Below are 13,584 nucleotides of genomic sequence, written 5' to 3'. Positions count from 1 at the left end.
GAACGTGATTGACCTCGCCAAGAAGGCTTTCCTACAAGCGAATCGAGAACACAAGCAAGAACGAGATGAACGCAATCTGAAATTGCAAATAAATATGAGGCTTATGATAATGAGAAGGAGTTCAAGTCTTTATTTAAAAGGACTAATCGCCATAGGCGAACAAGATCAAGAACTAGGGCCTTGGTTCACAGCAAGCGGCCTTGGCAGCGACAGTTGCAGCAAAACGACGTCTGTTTCATGAGGAAATCAAGAACTAAACAAAACCCCAAACCCTAAGGAGAGCGATGGCTAGTATTTATAGAGTCTTGGGCGTCATCCCCCTGGACGCGCCCCCTAATGGGCCCAAACATGATACACGGTCCAACGGACCAAAAGACGGTGTCGCAGCACTCTGACAGATTCTGGATGCTGACTTGTTTTGATGATTACTGTTGATTCCGAAGGGCTTTTGAGGTGAAATCAATTGGGTTGGCTTCCTTATCCAATTAGCTTTCCATCCATATGTGGATCATTAAAAACGGAGTCCGGATGCATCCTAGGTGGCTAGTTTAAGACAGACTGGTCCTGGAGGCCGAGACAGACTCAAACTTGAGTTGCTTTGGGCCTCCACCTCGAGGACTCGAACCGAATTAGCCTCGGACCTCCTTCTTGACTTGGACACCCTTGTTGGCCTCTTACCCCTCCATACCATGTGTCAAACATGGTCATATGCATGGGTGTCATGTCCTCATCATCCTCCCCTTCTTGACGAAAAGCCGTCCTCGGCATCGATTGTGCTTGAAACTGATCCTGCACAACATAAAGGAGAACAGGGTTACAAAAACAAAGGGAACTAAAATAATTGTGAGAAGGAACATGACCATGTTTCCAAGTTTGTAGCATGTCATCTCGCATAAAAATTTCAGCAGGCATGTAGACTCCATGATTCGAATGCACACGATGTATGTCAACACTATCCTACAAAAGATTAGAACTAACCAAAAACAATGCAGGAATAGATGATCTAGCAAACATAGGTAGCAACCAACAATGCTCCCCTTCTTGGAAGTGAACTTGTTTTTTTGAGGAACATGAGAAAATGTTTGTATGATTATGGCTGACCTCTAAACGATCATAATCTTGTACAACAAAAGGAGAATTCATATTACTGCAAATGTATACTCGATGTATCATATATTGTCCCTTGTTGTTATATTTGCCAATAACATGATATGTATGTTTAGAAAACCAAGGCAAATCAACATATTTAAATAGGCTCTCCTCCAAACAATCTAGGTTACACAAAATATCAAATTCAATGTAACCCAAAGTATGTGAAGAAGACAACAGTTTGAACTCATCAGTTTTAGTAGCAATATGAATAACATGTTTATTTTTAGCGCAAGTGGTTGGTTCCAAAACATGTAAAACTGAAGCATCATCAACCAATTCATCTTTATCACAAGGCAAATTATCATGGGACAAAGATAAATCAAGAGAGGGTTCCACTAACAATTGCTCTATGATAGCATGGTGTGTGGAAGAATTTAGTACATTAAAACAATTCTCACCTTCTGTGAGTGTAGCACCATGGGCATTACCTGTGTTTTCAGCAGGAGTAATAGGTGCATTGTGAAGTGATGGTTCTAAATTTGCATATGAGGTTGTGAGCTCCTCATTTTCTGTCATGTCATTCTTGCTCTATTATACATTGTCCTGCAAAAGGTTAGGCATAGCAGGAGGAATAATAAGAGATTGATCTAGTTGATGCACCTCATCATTTGAATTAATTACAAGAGATGGATTAACAAAATTTTTTCTCATAAGATCTTTCATATCATTCCAAGTTTGAGGTTTATCAGAAGGATCTAAAGACTCCCACCAAGATAAAGCAGAATGTCGCAAAACACTAGATGCATTTTTTACCTTCCTCCTTGGACACATAAAGTGAGTAGTAAAAATGTTATCTATGGCAATTTCCCACTCCTTGTACTCATCAGCACCTATACCATTATAAGTCGGTGGATATGAACAACCTATCATTGTTAGAATCAAACAAGAAAACACACAAGTATGTATTTTCCTATGAACTACTATAGGATGTGGACAAGGAAAAACAAGGCACTCAACTCTCAAGCGTCTTACCACGGTCTTACAAGTGTTCTTACCAAAGCAATAGGCAATGCAATCGGTCGGTGACTATGATACCGTTGTAGCTTGAGTGTAATAGTTGCAAGGCGAACCTGTACTTGATTAGAAGAAAGTGGAGCTTGGACAGGCACAATATAGTAGCAAGGAATAGCAATAATTTAATTCAGAAATTGCAAGATTGAAAAGTAGTCCTAAGCTAGTCTATGTCGCTAGCTGAAACTCGTCCTGAACCTAGTTCAAGCAAGCAATACAATACAACTCAGCACAAGGACTCAAAAGGATGCAATCACTTCTAAACTTTTTTTTCACTTTCTTTTTCTTTCCTTCTTTATTTTTTCTCTTTTTTTAGGTGCGGCTTTTTTCCTTCTTTTGGTTTTTGCACCTCTTTGCCTTTTTCTTTGTTTTATGTTTTTTATCTCACAAAAGTGCCGCACATAAGAGATTAGACTTTAGATATTTCCACCGTGGAAGAAAAATACTTAACCGAAGAAGCCATAGAAGGAATTGCTAGACAAAACAAACTCAATCACACAACCCACTCCATGACTATTTCAGATCCAAAGAAAAACTAGAGATCAATTTGATGCAAGCCACACTAGGAAACAAGACTTGACACTAGACCAAGAACAAGATCAGAACACAACGAACACTAAGACGCGGCAAGGGACGACAGTTCAATAAAGCAAACTAAAATTAAAAAATTGCAAAGGCACAGCGGGGCTATAGGACTAGAGATATGTGATAGTGTATATTTTTTGGCTTTTTGTGGACTATAGGTAAAACAAAAACAGTAGCAATCTAAAGGGGAAAACAAAGTTATACCTAACGGGCAACAAGGTCTCTGATACCACTTGATGTAGACTAGGCCTGATCTTTCAAAAGGTATAATAGCATTGATTGGTGGAGACTCGACGTTCATGATCTAGGCTTCGAACCAAGACTGATTTGGACCCCCGCAACTGTTACACCATTGTTCCGTTGGTTATCAACCACGCGAACACGATTGACCTCGCCGAGAAGGCTTTCCTACAAGCGAATCGAGAACACAAGCAAGAACGAGATGAACGCAATCTAAAATTGCAAATAAATATGAGGCTTATGATAACGAGAAGGAGTTCAAGTCTTTATTCAAAAGGACTAATCGCCATAGGCGAACAAGATCAAGAACTAGGGCCTTGGTTCATAGCAAGCGGCCTTGGCAGCGACAGTTGCAGCAAAACGACATCTGTTTCACGAGGAAATCAAGAACTAAACAAAACCCCAAACCCTAAGGAGAACGACGGCTAGTATTTATAGAGTCTTGGGCATCACCCCCCTAGACGCGCCCCCTAATGGGCCCAAACACGATACACGGTCCAACGGACCAAAAGACGGTGTCGCAGCACCCTGACAGATTCTGGGCGCTGACTTGTTTTGACGATTACTGTTGATTCCGAAGGGCTTTTGAGGTGAAACTAATTGGGTTGGCTTCCTTATCCAATTAGCTTTCTATCCATATGTGGATCATAAAAAACGGAGTCCAGATGCATCCTGGGTGGCCAGTTTAAGGCAGACTGATCCTAGAGGCCAAGATAGACTCGAACTTGAGTTGCTTTGGGCCTCCACCTCGGGGACTCGAACCGAATTAGCCTTGGACCTTCTTCTTGAGTTGGACACCCTTGCTGGCCTCCTACCCCTCCATACCATGTGCCAAACATGGTCATATGCATGGGTGTCATGTCCTCATCATACGAAGCCGATCCCCAAGAAGATCATCAGAAAGTGCAACAACAGGAGGTCCCAGGAGAAGGCGAACCCGACGGTGAACTATTGCCCGAGTGCCCAGATCACCAGCCCTCAATCTTTGTGAAAGACAAGTCTCAGAGCATTTTAAACCTCCTATGTTTTCGAACTATCAACTTGAGTCCTTTTATGTTGACGCATTAAGTACTAGAAATTGATTGGAACCACTTGTTGCATATATCTTCCTTGTCCACACACACACACACACACATATATCCTATGTAGGTTCAGGATCGAATATGTGCTTAGTCATGCTTAGTCGGTAGAAGCTGGATGATTACCTGTCACCTGCATGATATAGGCGGATAACTAATCACGGTGCTAGCGTGGAATATAACCATGTGTTAATGAATAATGGAGACCGAGTGGGATCATGATAAAGAAGCAACAAGACATGGAGGTCTTGGGTGTCTATTTATCCTCGTCTATGTCGGTTAAGGACCGATTCGTTGTACGTGCTCATGTCATGTTGAATGCATGCCTAGCACTTAGTTGGCCGGATCCAATGATACGACCGCAAAGCCGAGTAGCTCAATTCAGGCCGGCCCCGATAAGTGAAAGTACGCACGCTGGAGGCAGTAAGGATGTGCGGAGAGCCAATGGCATCAGTCCAAGGGCGGGACCGAGTCCCGATCTTCCTAACAGATTGGTAGAATCTCTGAGGGCGCGGCGCTGATCGGACCCACGAGTTAGTCTTGAATTGTACCAAAGGTGACATGAGGCTACCTTTGCGAGGTGTGCCTCGGTTTGTGTTAGGAATAAATTCCCCTGCTAGGTAGAAATTGATTCGAATCGCCGTCTCTTTCGGATAGTGAGAACTTGACTGAGCAGCAGCAACGTAGAAGCACTAATGGAAACTTGATGGTCATGATGATGCTTAAATTATTCTTATACCGGATATGGTTACTAATGCTTGTTAGCTTAATCAAGTGGTTGCTCTAGTACAGGTGCTAATCTAGAGATGCTTAATTGAATAGGTATTCAAATTGATGTTAGAGGTACTAAATCTCCAAGTTATATTACTTAAGCTTTTATGCAAAATATTGTCAAGCTAACTCCACCTCTTAAAGCCATGCATACTCCTTGGTGTCTTATTATTTTGGTTTGTGACGGGTAAGTCTAGCTGAGTATATTCTCATACTCAGGGTTTATTTCCATTTGTTGCAGATGACGTGATGTACCATGGTTATTGCAAGCACTGCATAACTCCTACCGTTGATGGAGAGTAAGACCAAGGGCATGGTCATTCTATATCATCTCCTCTATGTGCTTTTGTTGGAGATGATCCTAAACTGGCTATGTATTTGAACTATCATGATGTTGTTTCAAAACTATGTTGCTTCCGCTACTTCTAAATTTGAGTTGTACTAACTTTGTTGAAACTTCGATGTATGAGAACCATTTGTGAACCTGTTGTAACATGTGACTGGTTATGTTGAATCATGTACGATCTTGGTTTGTACGTTGGTTTGTTTGAGATCCTTCGTGATTTCATCAGACTACCGGGTTTATATGTGTTCAAGTATGACGGTTTGATCGCTTCGGTGATTACTATTGTACGTGTGCTCTTATAAATTGGACGGTTCTGTTATAATTACTGCCTTGATGCACTGAGTTCTAGCATAGCTGAGCATCAAGAACCCCGCATGTATAGTTGTATGCTAACGAACCAGCTCCAATCTTGTGCCATCTTATTACTCCAATATACGTATCTGGAAACAAGCTGCTTTAGTTTAAACCTCTATTACAATATCAGCAAAGGTGACATGCTTATGAAGTATTAAAATTATGCATGAACGTGAACTTTCCAACTAAAAAATGTGCATTTGGTCACTGTGTTTCTTTTCACCAACAACTCTCTTAATAACCATTGCTTGGTTTGATACTTGCGTGTTATGGACCTTTATGCATATCATACTCCTTTTATTTTGGGTCTTATGGACCATAAGCAGACAGCTTAGTTTTAGTTATTTTTAGATCTGAATTCCAGCAAAATTGCATCCATACTTCCATGACACATAATGCTGTTTGTTGTGTTCATTTCCTTGCTGTGTTAATGTTTTATGTGAAGTTTCACCTTTGGTAAATTCCTTTCTTGCTTACAGATACAGTCGGCATGATAAACGGTCTAAGTTGCCTGGGTGGATACTCTCGCATTTGCATGATGCGCACCTAAATCTGAGCACTGATATGGCTCTACATATAGCTCGTGAGGTATGATTTACAAATCTATTTCCTTGACTGGTTCCTTGAAGCTTTTGTTGCTTTCGGCTATTGTGATTTGCAAAGCAATTTGCTGCCAATTTTATTATCATCCAGAAGTTATAGTACCAGGTTCGGTGTTCACAGCTTACAAGGTTCCTTCCCCCCCTACGTATAAGAATACTAAAACAGCTTGAATAGCACTGTATATTTAACTTTGTATCATAGTGTTAGCATTTTCGTCTCTCTTTATCACTAGCATCGACCAAACCTGCTCTTTTGCTTGTCATAGTGATGCTCTAACACTTGCTCTGCAACAGTTTCTCCGGAGGATGGCACAGCCATTTGACAAGACGGGAAGCGGTGGCAAGAAGACGCTGTTGACTGAGGAGGATCTGCAGAATATGGCGCAGGACGGCATGGAGATGTAAAATCAGGGATGAGATGAGAGTCTTTAAGAGGATTTTGTTGGGTACTGTTGTACAAAAATTTTTGTAGCCATGTTATGGTGGTAGATAAACTTGTTTGAAGCATCGGTTCAAACCACATGACGCATGCCAATTAATATTACTCGTGTTTACACGGATTTGATCATATCCAAACATAACCGGGAGAAATCATAGATCATGTTTCCAAACAAAGAAAAATTCAACACTTAGTCCAGTGCATCAATGGGCAGGTGCTGCCTCATTACATGGCTGGGATTCATCTCTTGGGTTTTTTTTTGTTGGGTTTTAGCCTATTCCAACTTGCTTGGGACTGAAAGACTACGTTGTTGCTGCTGTTGTTGTTGTGCCGGTTAACTTTGTTGGACAAGAACCCTTTGCGACGCATTTATCTGGTAGTGCATGAATATCATAACCCAAGTTTCCATGTGCTTCACGCCTGTTAGTAAAAGTCTGTGGAGACTGAAACGTAGGTGAATCCATATGAATATAAACTACTCCAGACTTTTTTACGAACAGGCGTAGTAAAAGTCGACCAATCTAGAAAGAATTAGGTAGTTTTTTATTATCAAAATGTGACCAATCGTAGGAGAAACTAAGCAGTTTTTCATTGTCTTTCACCCAAACAATTAAAGTAGACTCACCTCCTGGATCCATAGAAGCAACTAAGGGGCGGCTCTGGCTCCGGGTACTATAGAGGAGCCACCGGAGTCCCAAATCCGTGGCTTCTTCAGCTCCTTCCCTGTGGGTGTTGATTTCCGTGGGAGACGGAGCCATCCAGCTCCTTGCTACAGGGCTGCACAGTGCAGCAATGCAGGAAGCCGGAGCCGCCGGAGTCGGTGCCAAACACTGCCTAAAATATCATTGAGAAACTCAGAAACGCAGCTGGAAGCGTCTTTGATAGTTCCTGTTCTGATCGCCGCATTCTAGCACGAATGCTATCCATTTGTGCATCTCCGTTCGTTCCGGTTCGTATTCTGGCGGCACCGGACATGACATCATGTCGGCAAGTTGTTCTGATGTGTAATGAACACATGATAGATAATCAAAAAGTCAACATATATATATCAAAAGCTGGAATAGCTCAGTTGGTTAGAGCGTGTGGCTGTTAACCACAAGGTCGGAGGTTCAAGCCCTCCTTCTAGCGATTTTTTTTTTTACTTTTCTCTATTATTGTTTTAAAAAATGTCTCTTGTACCTGTTTTGTTCTGCATTATCTACCATCATTTTTTATAATGTTTTTAATTTTAAATGTCTTGTTCAGATATTTTTTTGGATTTTAAATGTCTCATGCACAAGTTTGGACTTATCTCATTTTTTGGCTTTATTTATTTTTTTAAAAAAAGTTAAATGCCACCTCTACTTTTTGCATTCTCTGCCATCACTTTTTGGGTGTGATTCTTAGCAATGTTTTGGATTTAATTGTCTCGCACACATGTTTCGGAACTTTTTTGTGTTATCTCTTTTGTCTCATCCACGTGCTATTTTTGGATTTTAAATGTCTCGTGCACATATTTGGACTCTCCTCATTTTTGCTCCTTTTTACTTTTTATTTTAAATGTCTCATGTACATGTTTTGTTTTGTATTTTCTACATCATTTTTTGTGATTTTTTAGCAATATTTTAGATTTAAATGTCTCTTGTACATGTTTTTGTTTTGTATTTTGTACATTTTTTGTGATTTCTTGCCAATATTTTGGATTTTAAATGTCTCGTGCACATGTTTTGGACTCTTTCCCCTCTTTTATGTGTCATCTCTTTTTGGATACTAAATGTTTGGTGCACATGTTTGGACTCTTTGCCCTCTTTTCATATTTTAATGTAGTCCCAATATTTTTGGATTTTTTTTGCTCCTGTCTTCATATTTTAAATGTCTTGTGTACATGTTTTGTTTTGGATTCTTTGCCCTCATTTTTTGTGTGATTTCTTAGTACAGTTTTGGATTTTAAATGTCTCCTCTACATGTATTAGACTCTTTTCCCTTTTTGTGCCATCTCTCAGCGGTACACCTGATAAGTATAATATGGCAATATAGTTTTCCCCCAAATAAACTTGTGTTTAACCGCATTTCCATTTACACATAAATAAGTGACACATTTGTATATTGGCATAGTCTTCAAAATACGACTTTGACAATAATATATAAATAGCGTATTTTTATAAAAAAACATAACACGTATTATCATTATATTAAAAGCGGGAAAACCTCCACAAGCCACACTTCAACACACATTGAACACAAGACACACACACCCATACGCATAGGCACATAGAAAAAACAAGATTGCAATTGCAACAAGAAACACGAGGACCCAAGACCAGCAAGACCTAAATCGTTTTAGGTGTCATGGCCAATAGGAATGAAATACCTCACCCCCCCCCCCCTTCCAGGCTTCATGACTTCAACTCATCCCTAGTAGAGACTAATAACATGGACAAATTTGATGAAGTGCTATTAAAACACCCAACACCAATTTTGATGTTACAAGAGTCCAAGTACACGCCAAGTTAATCCACCTAAACCGAGTGACATCCTCTTGACCAACTCAACTTGAGCACTCTGTCTTCCTCAAGTATATGAGATTTGTATCCCTTTTATAGTATGGCGTATTCTATACTCAATATCAAAATATAAAACTAATAAAGCCTCTATTGAACTGAACACCACTTCTTCATTAAAATTGCGGGGTCACAAGCTTAATTCAATCCCCAAAGGGATTAATGGCTATTGAAAGGATCAACATGCCCAAGAGGGGGGTGATTTGGGTTAATTCTAAATTTCTTGCAATAATTAAACCCTACACTTAGACCATTTTCACTCCCTTGTGCCTAAAAGTGTTCGCTATGATCTACCGCACAAAAGTTTTGCACCCTAGGTTCCAATCCTACTCTTGCATGGCAATTCTAAGAATATAAAGACATGAATTGAATTGCTCAAATGTAAATGCTCAAAGTAAAGAGAGGGAGAGGAACGCGGCAAGGTTTTTCCAAGGTATCGGAGAGTCGCCACTCCCCACTAGTCCTCGTTGCACCACCCGCGTAAGGGTGTAGCTCCCTATTGATCCACGCAAGGATCAAGTGCTCTCTATGGGTTGATTCTTCAATGCTCCATCATGGTAAATCGCCTACAACCGCTCACACCATGACTTGATACATCTACAAGCTCCGCCGAATGATCACCAAGCTTCCAATCACCACCGAGCCATCTAGGTGATGGCGATCACTAAGAGTAATAAGCCTAAACTCTCACTTGACCAAGACAAGTCTAATAAAAAGGGTGAATGCACACTTGCTACTCCCTATGCACTAATGAGGTCCTTAATCTTGGATTCTCAAATCTCAATCACCCCACTAGGCTCTTGCTCTCCCTTGCACTCCACAGGTGTTTCTCACCTGAACAACTAGACAAGAGTGCTAAGTTGGATGAGTAGGAGAAGTATTTATACTCCCCACTACAAAACATATCCATTGGGGTCCAACTCAGCACATTTTAGGGTGACCGGACGCGCCGGTCGATGTGATCGGATGTGTTCGGTCAGTAGACTGTGGCTGCAACTCTGCCAGCTCAAATAGTCAACCGTTAGAGTGACCGGACTCACTACAGAGTTAGGTCCACCCTAACCTAATGCGTTAGGTCTCCGAAAACCTTCTCTAGATGTATTTTGTTGTTGACCGGACTCTAGGTACGCGTGCGTCCGATCAAGTTCCTACGTTGCGTCCGGTCAAGCCAAAACCGAAGCCCCGCTGCTACAGATCTCGACACCTACGCATCCGGTCTCTGCCTTGCGCCAGCGTCCGTTCTAGTGAAAGCCTTGGCTGCGTGCCCTGTGAACTGACCGGACTCGGCATCTAGAGTCCGGTCCCAACACTTCCATCATTCGGTCAGTAAATTTACCCTCCATTCACTTCCAAGTCGAAAAGCTTTATGAACAAAGTTTGCTCCAATTGATCTTTGGGCTATCCCTGAGCTACCTAGTGCTAAGTTTGACAAGTGTGCACCACACCTAACGCATTACACTCACCTAGGTCAAGCTACTAGTTCATACCCCCCCTTAATAGTATGGCCAAAGGAAAAACAAAGTCCTAAACTACTCTAAGTGTCTCTCCAACGCCTATCGATATTTAGAACTAGTCCGTCCTTAACCTTGTCGTCCATCCTTTGAAAACCAAAATGATTTCCATCGATATGGGCATGAAAACCATAATTGCCCAAACAATCATCATTACCATGACCTAACTTAGATCCTCTACAAAACACATGTTAGTCACAGTAATCATGTGTCATCATTAATCACCAAAACTCAACTAGGGGCCTAGATGCTTTCAATCTCCCCCTTTTTGGTGATTGATGACAACACAACCTCGAGTATGTGTATAAGAGATGGGTGAGGTTTTCAACATGCTTAGTTCATATAAGCAATTGACAGTAAGAACAAAAGGGTTAGACATGCTTATATGACCCAAGCCAACACAATGTACTCACAAGATATGAAATAAGCACAAGTACACAAACTAAAGCTCATTTGTATCAGAGTAAAATGCAGAAGCAAAGCAAATAAGCATAACCAAGTGACATGACATATATATATCAAAGTAGAGAGCATACATGTCACATAAGTCTCACAATCACACATATATCACAATGCATGAAAGCAAACATGAGTGCATGAAGTATCACACACAAAAGAACGAGTCCATCTCACATGCTCCCCCTAAATCTAACATACTCACTCCCTCTCCCCCTTTGGCATCAAGCACCAAAACCTAAGGGTCGGATGGTGGGGTAGGAGCAGATGAGTCAGGCACTGAGGTACGGTGAGAGATCTGAAACTGAGTAGCATCATCATTTGACTCTGGACTCGAAACTATCGGACCAGCTAGAGCAATCGGTGGCTGACCCTCTAACTCTGAAGCAGGAAGTGAAGCGGTTTGAGTTTGCTATGCGGTCTCAGTAACTAGGTCGGCTAGCTAAGAAGTAGAAGCTAAAGCTATTGCCTGACCTTGTGGCTCTGAAGCTGTCTCTATAGGAAGTGGAGCCACAACTATCTCTGTCTCTATTGCTGAAGCCTCAAGTGTAGGAGTGACTATCCGAGGCGGCTCTAACGAAGCAACAGAAGATGAGAGAGTCTCGATAGTCCCTATGACTAGAGCTGCTATAGTAGTAATAGGCACCTGAAGCTCTAGAGGTGTGGGGAGACCTATGATCTCGCTAAAAGTGGCAGCCATGCTCCTATAGACCAGTGTATCTATCACCAACAATGACTTGAACTGAGTAGGGGTGAATCTGGTGACAATTGGAGTGAAACCCTGAGTCTGTGTCCCTAGTGTAGCAAACCACTACAAAACCTGCTCGGTAGGTGAGGCAAACATGTAGCTATGTGTCCCTAACTCTGAAGCCCACTAGGCTATATAGCTGGAGTCACTAGGGTACTAGTAACAGTTGAACCAAGCTGCAATGTGGGCCAATAAGAAGTAATCCCTAAAGTTGTAAGGACATGCTGCATGAAACCAAGAAGTTGTTGCTTAGTCTCTAGCTGTTGCTGCGGAATGGCCTACTACTGCTGCTAGAACTGGTCCTATCAGGTCTGCATTTGAGCGAGAGCTATAGCTGTGGCCTATGCCTAACATGTCTGCTCCTGCTACATCCTATCAAGTATCGCTATCAGAGCAGGGTCTGTCTATGGTGGCTGAGGTGGAGCTGAGCTGGAACCACTAGCCTCTCTATCGTGAGCCCATGGGGCCATCCATGGAATAGGCTGGTAGTCCTTGTTGGAGCTGTCAGATAGGTTGTCCTCATCCTCGTCGTCCTGCTGTGCCTCCAAGTCTACAAGCTCTGACTCTATAAGGGCCCTAATGGCCTCGTCCTGCTCATCCTCTGTCTCTGGCACCTCTGGCCTCTAGAGATGTCTCTATCTTGGTGTCCTACTCCTAGTACTAGAACCCATTAGCTGCCGCATGTCATACTAGGGGAACTCAGTAGTAGTACCAATCAACTCAACCACTACCTCAGGAGGTATATGTGAACAGGCCTGTAGTATGAGAAAGTAGATCCAATGGGCATACGGCAGCTGACAGTGGCCCTTGAAGCCCTCTACAATAGTGTCCTCCATCTCTGAAAGTATCATGTCCCAAATATCAAATGGTGTCTAAGAGATTAGGTGGTGAACAAACCAAAGCTAAATATGAGTCAAACCCTCGCGCTAGCCACCCCTCGGGAGCAGGGTCCTCCTCATAACTGAATCTAGGAGGCGAGCTATAGGTGTAAGGGCACCTGGAGTGTGCCTCAAACCCTCTCCAAATGGCTCTCAAAAGCAGGCTCTGACTAAGTCTGTGGGTGGCACTTCTCTACCATGACGACATCTTGGTGGCTGAGTCTATCCATAGCAGATCTGGTGAATCCTAGTGGCTAACTCTGGAATCCTCAGTATCGCTCTAATCCTATTGCTGTACAACCTGCGGTCACGTCCTCTAAAATCAAAGTGAATGTACCTATAACCAAGGTCGATCCATAAGGAGGCATAGAACTCTTTGACCCAACTAGCAATGTACCTGCCGGTCTGCCCCAAGAGGTCTGCCAAGCTAGGCAGGAAAGTGAGGTGGGGATGAACCTGCTCTCCTCCAGTTGCCACTATAGCCTCCAAAGGACACACTCTCTAAGATTTGAAAGCTACACCATTGTTCAGATATGCATTATAGAAATCCTCCTACAACACTATGTAGAAACCCTCTAAAGCCCTCTCATCCCGCTGAGGTGGGAACCACTACTCAACCTCCATAAAGAGAAGCTGCTGCACCTACCGAGCTGTGGCTGCCCTCAAGTCCAAGTGCTCTACTGGTGGTGAGCCTCGTGGTCTAGGAGATGGCCAAGAACCATGCCTCTGCCTCTCTAACCTAGGTGTCACCTGAGCACGAGCATGACCTGAGTGTCATAGTGGCTACTCCTACTGCTGCTCTACCTATGATTGCTTGGTCTCACCCTAGATAGTATCCTCAATAGGATCAGTAAGAGAGACATGTGAACCAC

The 13,584-nt window shown here is 42.4% G+C and overlaps 1 non-coding gene and 1 pseudogene across 1 annotated transcript; both read left to right on the top strand.

Annotated features, from left to right (window-relative positions):
- The window catches only part of LOC136517383 (general transcription and DNA repair factor IIH helicase subunit XPD-like), a 55,644-nt pseudogene extending 49,099 nt beyond the window's left edge, over window positions 1–6,545 (top strand).
- A 1,088-nt stretch (window positions 6,546–7,633) lies between these two features.
- TRNAN-GUU (transfer RNA asparagine (anticodon GUU)) lies at window positions 7,634–7,707 on the top strand. The gene has a single exon. It is a non-coding gene; the product is annotated as a tRNA-Asn (tRNA).
- The last annotated feature ends 5,877 nt before the right edge of the window (window positions 7,708–13,584 follow it).

This window comes from Miscanthus floridulus, chromosome 17 (assembly GCF_019320115.1).
Source record: "Miscanthus floridulus cultivar M001 chromosome 17, ASM1932011v1, whole genome shotgun sequence".
NCBI classification, from domain to species: domain Eukaryota; kingdom Viridiplantae; phylum Streptophyta; class Magnoliopsida; order Poales; family Poaceae; genus Miscanthus; species Miscanthus floridulus.
This window is presented reverse-complemented; position numbering and strand designations above follow the sequence as displayed.